This window comes from Pelodiscus sinensis, chromosome 6, assembly GCF_052426305.1.
Source record: "Pelodiscus sinensis isolate ZL-2025 chromosome 6, ASM5242630v1, whole genome shotgun sequence".
Taxonomy (NCBI): domain Eukaryota; kingdom Metazoa; phylum Chordata; order Testudines; family Trionychidae; genus Pelodiscus; species Pelodiscus sinensis.
Window position 1 is genome coordinate 1,764,224 of NC_143057.1, and position 13,021 is coordinate 1,777,244.

Genomic DNA, 13,021 nt, shown 5'->3' on the forward strand with positions numbered 1-13,021 from the left:
ATGTAGTTTTCATATTTAATATCATGTATCTTTCAAAGCACCTTATAGATTCACAGCTGTTCTGTAAGGCACTTAGATTTATTTCAATATTTACAGTGCATTTGTTGTTCATTAAACATATTTACCCAGGCTAACCCAACATGAAAGAAATTATCTTGTTTACAGTGGAATCTTGACAAAAAAACATGCAGAAAAGACAGACAAACACACAGAAACCTGGATTGCTGAGTGGAACATTGATTTGCTGCCACATCCAATTTTTCTCATTAGAACTTATTTTATTTGAACATGACTCAGTACCCCGTGTAAATGCGAAGTTGTTAATCTTATTACTATATGGAAAACAAATTAATTATTATGCATGGTATTGGAAATGGGTTGTTAAATTGGCGTTGGAAAGATTAGAAAAATACACTCATTACTTCCAATGATATCTGATATACAAGTATTGCTCTGTTTTGAGATCATTGGAAATATTCAGATAACAAATAAAGCAGATAGAAAAGCCCCTTTTTTGTATCTTGAGAACATTAATTTGAATTTTTAAAAAAAGGTTGGATTAAAGGCCGTATTTTGTGTACGTGTTATTTACATTTTAAAATATCAATATTCCAGCTGAGGAAATGAAGCTGTTGTTTTTCTCTGTGCATAATGATGGATATATTATGTTAATACAACCAGCCAGTGCCAGGTAGCAAGGTTCATTGAAACAAAGAAAGAACTTGGAATTCTGCCTTCTGTAGACAGTGACACACGTTGATCTCTAACAGAGAGTGTCTGTAGAAATCATTGTTGTTGTTAAAATCACAGCAACAATCACAAACATAGAGCTTATAACACACACCTTCAGTGGATGTTTGTAATGTTTGTATAATATCTAGCACAACAGGGTTCTGGCTCATTACCAGGCTTAGGTAATAAAAATAAATAAGGATTTTTAGTATAAGCATTAACTACTGAACCTGTGTGTGCGTGTATACACAGTGTACTTACCCAGTGTTGCTCGGGTCCTTGAGGAGCTCAGGGCACGGGACTCTGTGTGTGTTGGAGGGATAGGTAGGGAAAGCGGGCCGGAAGTGATGCCCCCCCAAAATTCATACATGGGCTTCTTGCTCTTCCTGTCCCTGTCATGGAGCGAGAGCCAAGTGCACGGCTCATCTGCCCCTTGTGCTCCCTAATCAGAGTGAGAATGCAGCAAACTGTGCACTTTCCCCTCATTCCTTGACAAAGGGGAACAGCCAGCAATGCCCTGTATAAATTGGTGGTGGAGGGGGAGCTTCACCCCCTTGCCTCTCCCCTAAAGGCCACCTGAGATAGGGGAGGGCACCCCAGTCAGTTCCTTTCACCTGCCTGGTGAGTCTGTCTCTTTTCTGTATGGTTTTATGAGAAGCAATCCTATTCCAGGCACAAGTATCAGAGGGGTAGCCGTGTTAGTCTGAATCTGCAAAAGCAACGAGGAGTCCTGTGGCACCTTATAGACTGACAGATTTATTGGAGCATAAGCTTTCATGGGCAAAGACCCACTTCATCACATGCATCTGTAAGGTGCCACAGGACTCCTCGTCGCTATTCGAGGTACAATCCGTTGTCCTGGCACAACCAAACCCTGATCTTGCTTTTTGTTACAATAAGAAGAAACTGTATACTGAATTTGGTGGCCCTAGTTCTGACTGTTTAGGAAGAGTTCTTGAACATACAAACTCTCTACAATATATAATGTACGTATTTTAGTTCATATGGACTTTTGTCTTTTCAGTATTTGGTCAGGAGAAGGTCTTCGTTAGGGACCTCTCCTGTACCTCTTAATCTAGTGCAGTCTTTACTTATGTGAGCTGTGCTATCCGTTGCAGCGGAACTGCTCATAGAAAGGTCACTCATGCAAGTCATGCAGTTCTGCTAACCCCGCAGGTTAGAAACGTTCTTTTCTCTCTAAGGAAAGCTGAAGCTCTGATTTGCAAGGAGCTGGTATTTTAAGAAAAATACCAAATGTGGTGAGACGTGTGGTGAGAGACATGGTGAGAGCTGGTAATACTGGTTCTCATCCCAAACTTGGCGGGAGTCTTCCCATTGACTCCAATGGGTGTCGTAGAATCATAGAATCACTAGGACTGGAAGGGACCTCGAGAGGTCATCGAGTCCAGTCCCCTGCCCTCATGGTGGGACCCAGTGCCATCTAGACCATCCCTGATAGATGTCTGTCTAACTGGCTGTTAAATATCTCCAGTGATGGAGATTCCACAACCTCCCTAGGCAATTTATTCCAGTGTTTGACTAACCTGACAGGTAGGAAGTTTTTCCTAATGTCCAACCTAAACCTCCCTTGCTGCAGTTTAAGCCCATTGCTTCATGTTCTATCCTCAAAGGCCAAGGAGAACAATTTTTCTCCTTCCTCCTTGTGACACCCTTTTAGATACTTGAAAACTGCTATCATGTCCCCTCTCAGTCTTCTCCTTTCCAAACTAAACAAGCCCAATTCTTTAAGTCTTCCTTCACAGGTCATCTTCTCTAGACCTTTAATCATTCTTGTTGCTCTTCTCTGGACCTTCTCCAATTTCTCCACATCTTTCTTGAAATGCGGTGCCCAGAACTGGACACAATACTCCAACTGAGACCTAATCAGTGCAGAGTAGAGTGGAAGAATTACTTCTCGTGTTTTGCTCACAACACTCCTGTTCATGCATCCCAGAATCATATTTGTTTTTCTTGCAACAGAGTCACACTGTTGACTCATATTTAGCTTGTGGTCCACTATAACCCCTAGATCCCTTTCTTCAGTACTCCTTCCTAGACAGTCACTTCCCATTCTGTGTGCACGAAACTGATTGTTCCTTCCTAAGTGGAGTACTTTGCATTTGTCCTTATTAAACTTCATCCTGTTTACCTCAGACCATTTCTCCGGTTTGTCCAGATCATTTTGAATTATGACCCTATCCTCCAAAGCAGTTGCAACCCCTCCCAGCTTCTTATCTTAATAAACGTCCTCTCTATACCAATATCTAAATAATTGATGAAGATATTGAACAGAACCAGTCCCAAAACAGACCCCTGTGGAACCCCACTTATTATGCCCTTCCAGCAGGATTGTGAACCATTAATAACTACTCTTTGAGAATGGTTATCCAGCAAGTTATGCAATCACCTTACAGTAGCCCCATCTAAGAGGTATTTGCTTAGTTTATTGATAAGAATATCGTGTGAGACTGTATCAAACGCCTTACTAAAATCTAGGTATACCACGTCCACAGTTTCTCCCTTATCCACAAGACTTGTTATCCTATCAAAGAAAGCTATCAGGTTGGTTTGACATGATTTGTTCTTCACAAATCCATGCTGGCTGTTACCTATCACCTTATTATCTTCCAGGTGTTTGAAGATTAATTCCTTAATTACTTGCTCCATTATCTTTCCTGGCACAGAAGTTAAACATAGTGTTGTATTAGATCCCATATAGGTTTTGATCTTATGAAGTGTTGAGAACTCTCGGCATCCACTGGAGTTAAAGAGAGATTTGAGCTTTCAGCATCTTCAGATTTTTTGGTTCCAACAGAACTCTTTTGCTTTCTTTGGGAAACCTGTGACTGGAGCAGCCCATGACTATAGGTGGGCTCGGCTGCCGCCTAAGGTGCCACTTCCCGGGGTGCCCGATGATGACTTCAGTCCATTGATGGCCCTGCAGGCAGGGGCGCCGATTGCACGTTCCGCCTGGGGCGCCAGCTGCCACAGCCGGCCTCAGGCTGCTCCTGCCTGTGACACTCCCCCATTCCCTGCATTCCAGCTGCCAGCTCCCCCACTCAGAACATGTAACCCTAGTTCTTTAAGAGGCAGAAAGATACATCACCGTGAGTGCTCCTCTGAGCCTTCTTGTTAAGCAGCGAACGGCATGTCCACAAGGCACAGCTCATGTGGACAACTGGCAGCAGATCTGAGTGCATGGGCTAGCCTAGCTCAGTTGTGTTTGTCCCCTCGTCCTACCTGTGTCATAGCTAGAAACCCCTGTACTCCAGTGATCCTAAGTCAGCAATATGGCCTTTTGAGGCTGTCCTACCAATGTAAGTCAGAGCATCCTGAGGCTGCTCTAACGTGTGCCAAGGCCCAACTCATAGATTCCAAGGCCAGAAGGGACCACTGGGACCATCTAGTCTGACCTCCTGCGCAGCATAGGCCAGGGAACTTCCCAAACTAATCCCTAATCCCTAGAGCAGATCTTCTAGAAAAACATCCAGTTCTGATGCAAATAGTGTGAGCGATGGAGACTCCACTTCCACCCTTGGTAAATTGTCTCAATGATTAGCTATTTTTATTCTTCAAAATGTGCACCTCATTTCCAGTCTGAATATGTCCCACTTCAACTGCCAGCCTCTGGACCAGTCACTCCCTGGGGCAGCCGAGTGGACAGGTTGACAGAAAGCCACCTGTGCTAACTTTCTTCTCAAGGAGTGCTGAGCTGAGCTGCTCTGTGGTGGACTGGTGAGAGGTGGTCCTGGCCTGCTTCCCCTGCAGTGAGAAGCAGGCAATAGCCAGCAATTGTTTGTCTTTGTGAGGCCGCATCTCATGCTAGGATGTCCTGCCAGCCCACGTGATCCCACATTTTACTGTAATATATTAGACAAGGCTTGTGGTGGCTTACTAAAAAGCAAGCAAGGAAATTTTTCAGTTTGCACTGGAGAACATACCACAGAAGTAAATGGCTTTTTCACTGTGATTATGACTATATATTGAGCAAACAGGGTGTAATCAAATTGCTGGTTTTAATTTTCTCTTTACTGATTTCAAAATTTAACTAAAATAAAAGAGGTTCCAATTACAGAACAACCTTTTTATATTTCATAGCTAGTAACTTTCATCACCTGTACAATTGGAATTAAGCATTTCTGGAATTAATTAAATAGTTTTCTGTAAGTATTGTTTCTTTGTATTTCCCTTAAAGTCTTTAGCTAACTACAAGTCACAGGTTTTTATCATAAACCAGGGCACTTTATAATTCTGCTGTGAGCTCCACCCTGCAAAAATTAGAAAAAGAATAAAAAAGAAACTACCTAAAAACAGCCAAAGGAAGTGGGTTGGGGCGGGAAGCAATGATCTGATGAGAATTACTCTCAGAAGAAAGCACAGGATCGGAACTACCCATGGATCTATAATCTTGTAGAAGTAAACCAATAATAGTTGTTTAAATTCCATAGTCTCCGAGGGGGAGCTGTACTAGTCTGTAACTTTAAAAACAATGAGTAATCTTGTGGCACCTTAGAGACTAACAAATATATATATAGCATCGTGAGCTTTCATGGGCAAAACCCACTTCTACAGATGAGCTTGAGTGGAAAAAAAGGGGGACAGAATTTATAAGAGAAAAAGAAGGAAGAGAGAAAAAAAGTATCTCTTGATTGTACTGTGGGCGGCTAATGAGGCTAATTGAGAGGGCTGGAAGTGTTCCATATTTAGCTTTTGATGTCAACAAGGTGTTAAATGTAAGGAAGGCTGGTTTTATAATGGGACATCCAGTTAATGTCTTTGAATTATTTGGCAAACTTCTAGCAGTCTTACCATCTCCTTCACCACAGTCTAGTTTTTCTTCCACCAGCATCCTAGCTGTTGCTGCCAATAATCACAGAGCATCACAATCAAATAAATGGATACATTTTCTGGGTGCTTGTGCTGCAGCAGGCACTCTGGACATCCAGTTTTAAATACTCTTAGCAGATGGCTCCAGAATGATCATCGTGCAAAACAAATTCTTCTGTTTTGTTACTCCAGCACACCCTGGTGGGCAGATCCACAGGAGGCATCATTTGCCGTAGCTCTCCAAGAGTTTAGAAGCATGATCTCATTGCTGTAGAAAGCCAAGATGGTTTGGGTGGAGAACGTGCCGGATACCCTGCCGGCAGCTCACATTGGCCATGTCTTTTGTCAATGTTCTCATCGCCAGCCTGCTCCCAGGCCTGTTTCCAATAGGTCTTTAAATGTGCTGTGTTTGGGCTAGTCAAGTTCTCAAGGTCACTTCTGTGGATTGAGCTTTGTTTTGTTCTTCAAGCCCCATGAGAGAAGTGTCTGAAAGTGGAACTTTTTGTGGGTTTTTATCAGCTGTTTCCCTCCTACATTTCAGTGGGGTGAATTAAATACCCAAAGTCATACTGTGGAAAATGCTAAGACAACCCTTTCCCATTGCATGGGCCTGGCTCTGAGAATGCATAGTAATGGGGTCAGGACCGTCCCCTGGTTCTGTGTTTGTACAGCACCTAGCCCAGTGGCATCCTGGCTCATGACTGGGGCTCTGAGGTCATGCACCCAATTAATGCTAATCAAAGAACAGGGACTGAACCATGACTGAGGAGTATTACTTATCCCTTGGCAAGGAGACCCACAATTCAGAGCTGCTTCCCGGATCCTGAGTGCTTCCCAAGTGCCCTTTTACATCTAAATTGTGCACCATGATCCCAAATGTTTCTCTCTGATGTAGTGCAGCCAAATTCTCTTCTCCCTCCGTGATTCCCAGATTGGACCTTCCGCTGGAGTGACTGCAGGACAGGTCTTGGAAACTACAGCTGGTGCTTGCTTCCTGGGGTCTGGACAACAGGAAAGAATATTTCACAAGTGCTTCCAAGACTGCACTCCCTAGCTGCTTAGTGTGATTCAAAATGCGGATACTAATTTGTAAAGCTCTCCATGGTGCAGGCCTCACCTGCCTAAGAAACCAGCCTTTTTCCCCAGGCACTGCGCTACAACAGAGGTCAGTCGATCTGCGGACTGGAACAACCTGGCAGGACTTCTTGAGGCAGATCCTCAGTTGGTTAAATTATAGCTCCAGTTCACAGTCAGTGGGCTGTAATGGAGGGCCTGTGAGTCTGGAATGTAGACCTTCCTCTGTTGGTCTGACAGGCGAGAAGCTCACCTGTTTGCTCAGTTCTGTTGTCTGAGTGGAAGAGGTGAAAGAAGAATACATGTTGTTTTCAACAGCTTTAGTGGATCCTGTTTTGTTCACTGACTCCTCTATTTAATGAAGTCCCCCCCTCTTCCGGCCCACATTGCTATGATGAGCATGGTTTTAAAATCTAAATGAGAGAAATAGATGCACTGAATTCCATTTTTGCTCTGAAAAATAGGAATAATTTGTAATCAAACCTTGGAAGGGAGGACTTTCTGTCTACTCCAGAATCCATGGCCTGGACCCATATGAAATATGTGTTAGGATAGTTCCCAGGGATATGTGCATGCAAGGGATACCTGACTTCCCTGCAGCCATATATGGGTCACTTATAAAATGTGCTAGAATCAAACCCCTTCTCTAAGGGAGATTTATAGATGTATGAATTCACTTCATGTGACAGCATGCCAGCAAAAAGATGCACCTGTCCTCCAATGAAGGGTTTCATAAGGGGTGGGGGAAGGAAAGCCCAGACTCTTCTTGTCTATGCAAAAGATTTCAAACTCAGAAGGAGATAAGCTCAGATTCTAATCTCAGACACCTGGTTAATGCTAAACATGTGCTCTGAGATTGTGACCCATAAGACCCTTTCCGTCAACAAGGGAGAATCAAATTCCTGACCTGGAATACCATCTAGAAAGCTAATAAATAATACCTTAAACATCTCTCCTTTTGTGTCTTGAGAATTCTTAAATTTCATCTCTTTAGCTGCATTTTCTAGAGTTTCCCTTTCTCTTTACATGGGAGAAGTCTCCCTATTCAATGCACTGTTTACTTCAAAATGCAGGACAATGTAGCACTTTAAAGACTAACAAGATGGTTTATTAGATGATGAGCTTTCGTGGGCCAGACCCACTTCCTCAGATCAAATAGTGGAAGAAAGTAGTCACAACCATATATACATATGGTTGTGACTACTTTCTTCCACTATTTGATCTGAGGAAGTGGGTCTGGCCCACGAAAGCTCATCATCTAATAAACCATCTTGTTAGTCTTTAAAGTGCTACATTGTCCTGCATTTTGCTTCAACTACCCCAGACTAACACGGCTACATTTCTATCACTATTCTGTTTACTTCAGTGGTGTATGCCTCTTTTCCTCCTTTGGCTAAGGCAGACGGTTCACCCATTTAACTTCATATCTTCCCATCTACTTTTTTTATCCTAGCAATTCTCAAAGCAACAGAATCAATGTGACCTTTTCAGGGTTTTAATAGCAGCAAGTACAAAAGTTACAGTACAGGATATACTTGAAATGAAATTTTCCTTCTTTTGCTGCAACACTGACCGGAGAGACTGAAAACCCAAGTATTGTTTAGGCCCAGCTGATCTGTCTCCTGCAGCAAGTCTCATCAGAAAAAAAATCTCATTCATAGTTTTCCTTACTCGGCAGCATTTCCTCTGCCCAGAATGGCCCCAGTATTTCAAAATGTCTATGGAATGAAAACAATTATAGAGGGAACCAAACAAGCAAACCACAAAATATCCTTTGAAGCAAATTTTCAGCAATGTAAGCTTCTCAAAAGTGTCTTTCTGCCCTCTTAGCAGATCATTTAAAAAATGCACAGTTGGGGTGTGTCTAGACTACATGCCTCCTTCGACGGAGGCATGTAGATTAGCCAGATCGGAAGAGGGAAATGAAGCTGCGATTAAAATAATCGCGGCTTCATTTAAATTTAAATGGCTGCCCCGATCTGCCGATCAGCTGTTTGTCGGCAGATCGGGGCAGTCTGGACGCGATGCGCCGACAAAGAAGCCTTTCTTCATCGGCACAGGTAAGCCTCGTGAAACCAGGTTTACCTGTGCCGATGAAGAAAGGCTTCTTTGTCGGCGCGTCGCGTCCAGACTGCCCCGATCTGCCGACAAACAGCTGATCGGCAGTTCGGGGCAGCCATTTAAATTTAAATGAAGCCGCGATTATTTTAATCGCGGCTTCATTTCCCTCTTCTGATCTGGCTAATCTACATGCCTCCGTCGAAGGAGGCATGTAGTCTAGACACACCCTTGGTGAGCATGTTTGATGACCATAAATTGCATTGGTAAAATATGTGGGGTTGAATAGGAATTGCACTTAAGGAACTGGGGTGGGACTTAGAAGATGTGCATTCAAAGGTCCTAGCTCTACCACAGCCTCCCTAACTTGGGAAAGTTACTTCATCTCAATGTTTCAGATGCTTAGACACAGATTATTTAGACTCATTTTACATTTATTTCAATTGCATGCACTTTGGGGCAGAATCTATTCCATAAGAACATACTGGGTCAGACCAAAGGTCCATTTAGCCCATTATCCTGTTTGCTGACAGTGTCCAATGCCAGGTGCTCCAGAGGGAAAGAAGAGAACAGGAAATCATCAAGAGATCCATCCCTGTTGCCCATTCCTAGCCCCAACAAAACAGAAGCTAGGAACACCATTCGTGCACCTCCTGGCTAATAGTCATTGATGGACCTACCCTCCATGAATTCATCTATAGGTTGAACCTCTCTAGTCTAGCACTTTCTGGTCCCGCATGATTTTAGTGAGCTGGATGTCCACTTATCATGGGTGTGACCAAGTTTCCCGCAGTCCCATAAAGTTTGTTTACAGCTGCCAGTCCTGGCTCTCAGTGTTTTGTGCTGTTATTTAGCTCTAATTTGTCTCTAAATATTTTCTAAGAGCCCAGTAAGCAGTGCATGTGTTGGTAGTGCTGCTAGACTATATTGACCTCCTGTGATTTGGCTAATTCTCTGGTTCGGCACTGGTCAAGCCCCGAGGGTGCCAAACTAGAGAAGTTCACCCTGTAGTTCTTTCTGAATGCTGTTAAAGTTTTGGCCTTCACAACATCCTCTAGCAAGGAGTGCCACAGGTTGACTCTTACTATGAGGATGCACAGTATCTTGGTTTGAGCCTCTAGGTGTTACTGCAATAAGAAGATCAGAAGGATGAACTGATTGCATTCAGTTCATCATTTTGTAGTGTCTCCTGGTGAGGAACTCCTCTGATTGTGTAAATTATAAGGTACCATATTTGAAAACACAGCCAAATACTGGTGAATCCACATCATGTTGCTTGTACCTCTGTCAGCTACCAAGCTCCTGCTCCTATTATAGCCATCTCAAAAGAGGCTGTTTGACTGCCCTCTGCCATCTACCTGAGACAAGCCCTCTGCATCCCTTAGGTTTTCTATTCCAGCTACTGGAATAGAGAGTAATTAGGACCATTCCATGGTCCAAGTAGCCACTTACATGTGGGCAGTAACTGTGACATATGCTCTTGTCCCATTCCACCCCCCACCACAGTGTCAATCTCAAAGAATCTGTTGTGCTGTCTCACTGCAACTTTGAGAAAGAGGCAGAAGGCAACAGCAGTCATGCAAGCCTACGTTCTCTGCAGTCCAGCTCAGAGTGTCACCAACCAGACATTGGCTCCAAGGCTGACTTTTTACAAATTATTTGTTAACAAATTAACAAAACATTCCAACTCCATGACTCTGGTCAACACTGAGATAGGTAAATAGAGGCCTGATTCTGCTCTCCTTGAAACCAGTAGGATTTGGGACCATTAATGTCAATAGAAACAAGATTAGCCCCTGTCCCTTATTGATTACATTTGACTAAATCTGTGCACTGAAGTAAATAAAACCAGCACCTCCCACTCACTGTACTCAGATGAGTGGCCTTGTTGAAGACAGACATTCTCAACAGGAAAGGAAGATGAGACGGTGCTTGGGGGCCTCTAACTATGATCATCTGGATTTGCCATTCTAAGACTACATTTTATTCTACTGACCTGAATTGGTGCAATGTGTAGGTGCAATGTGTCTCCTGAAGGGGCAGGGACGATCAATTCTATGCCTTGGCTTTGAACATATTCAGTAGCCTGGTCTGCAGAGGCTTGGCACACCTTGCTTAAATTAGAAATTTCTGGGGCATTTATTAACAGCAGTCATCTTATGGGGGAAGAGGAGAAAGGCCACCCTTGAAAACAGTGACAACAAGATAAACTACCAGCATTGTCTTTAAGCCACCCCACCCAAAGGTGACTTTTTTGTGGAAATTTTGAACACCGTTGAAATTGTTGCTCTATAGGGTATTGCTATTTTATCAGTTAGCATACTGGCAGCGAGTCACCTCATTCACATGTTTGCACCCACCAGTTTCTTTCTTCTCCCTGCCCCCGTTATTAAATCAGGAAATAGTCCAGTTCTGGATCACCTACCACAGGGTGTAATGTTGCATGTGTTATTGGTGGTGGTGGCTGGCCACATACATCACAGGCTGATGTCTTTTAAACCTCACTTCCTGAAGACTTATTTGGGTCAATTTCCTGCAGATCATTGAGGACATTAGACCATCAACCAGCAGCTGGTTTAGTTTTATCCTTGGTCACAATCACTACCAGCCCCTCCATGCATATGTTGACATTAAAATTAAATGAGGAAGAAAGGTGAAATAAAGAGTATCATGGCCCCAAATGTGCAGCAGACTCATGGAGCTCTGAGACAACAATACAGCACCCATATATACCGTCAGCTACGGATCCTAGTACGGCGGATCACCCCTGTTACAGTCCTTCACCTCAGGGAGTTTTATGAGGGTCTGGGGGAATTAGTAAAAAGCACAGAATTTGAGAAATGAGTTAAAAAAGTGCACGTGCCCATCAAATACCTTCACATGTTCCCTGAGCCAAAGGAGAGGAGAAACCCTCTGAATTACTAGAGTCCTTGTAAATTAAAACAAGAATGTAGTGGGGGAGGGAAAGGTTCTTATAAACAAATAATTCTGGATGGACCCAGTAACAGGGCTATGATCTGATACAATGAGCATGGTGACATATTTTTCCATGTGTTTTTATCCTTTTCTTTCACATTTTCTTTTGCTGCTAATTTCATGCATCAGAGGTCAAAAGACATTAGGCTAAGATCCATCTAACTGCATACCTATTAGCAAGGCCACAGAAAGTGTCCTTTAGATAGTTTGGGGAAAAGGATCAGGTTCCTGGAGCAGTACAATTTACTGCCTAATTCTTTTGTTATGGTTATTATTATTAGTATCCCCTCACACCATGCGATTTACAGAAAACAAAACTGTTCTTGAAATGATACCCAGGATGTAAAGGCTGGAGTTTGTAAAACCAAGACAGTGCCAGCTAAGAATGCTTTCTGTCCATGTTTGAAAAATATGGTTTGATTCCCGGTTAGGTTTTTCTATTTAAAAGGTTAGGGTGGGGTGCCTGCATACAGATGAGACCTTTAGGCATCTGGTTTGGGAGTTTCTTTTCTATATTTTACAAAGGACTACACAATACATGTGTCCGTTTGGTTTAGCTGTGTGCTTTACTACTAAGATTCCCTTTGTTAATTATTTCCAAAACAATATCTTTAAAATTGAGGTTTGGCTTAGGAAAAAATAGGTAATAAAAACCAAAAGAGCTGCCTAAGATTTCAAAATGAAAATAATTTTTCTAGTGATTTTCTTTCTGGATCCCATGCCCCCAGTGCTTAGAGGAAAGAAAGAATCATACCTTTGGATTAGAAGATTTTTGGAGGGATTGGGGGGAATATAATTTTCTTTTTAAAACCTGCTTTAACCCCACCCCTTTTTCTATGCAGATATTTGCAAACAAACTTGCAACCTCCCAGTACTAAAAACTCTGAGTCGTGGCAGGACCCGATGCTGCTCTTGCTGCTGCTGCTGCTTCCCATGGCCCTGTTGCTATTCTCGGCAGTGGGGAGAGGGTGAGGGTCTCTTACATGTTGTAAGGCAATCTACAGACTGTCCTAGAGCAAAACCTGAGCCGGGTGCGGCTCTGCTGGGCGGGTGAGGATGCCTGAGTTTGCCGCTGTTGTAGACCCGTCTGCGAACTAACAGGGTTGCAGCTGGGCTGTAAATAACGCGCAGCCAGCACAGCCGCTGAACCCCTCCCGGCTTGTTTTAGGTCGGGATGAAGACATTAAACCCCCTTGTTTTGATTTGATTCTGTAGCGAGCCGCAAAAGCCCGCTGTACAAAGACCAGGACACAAATACCGACTGGCCGGAGCTCCAGGTCTGGTTCAACTGAGCCGCTCTGGCAAACCTCCTGCTTCTCCCACCTACCGTCCAAAGCCTTGTGTTAAGACGTCT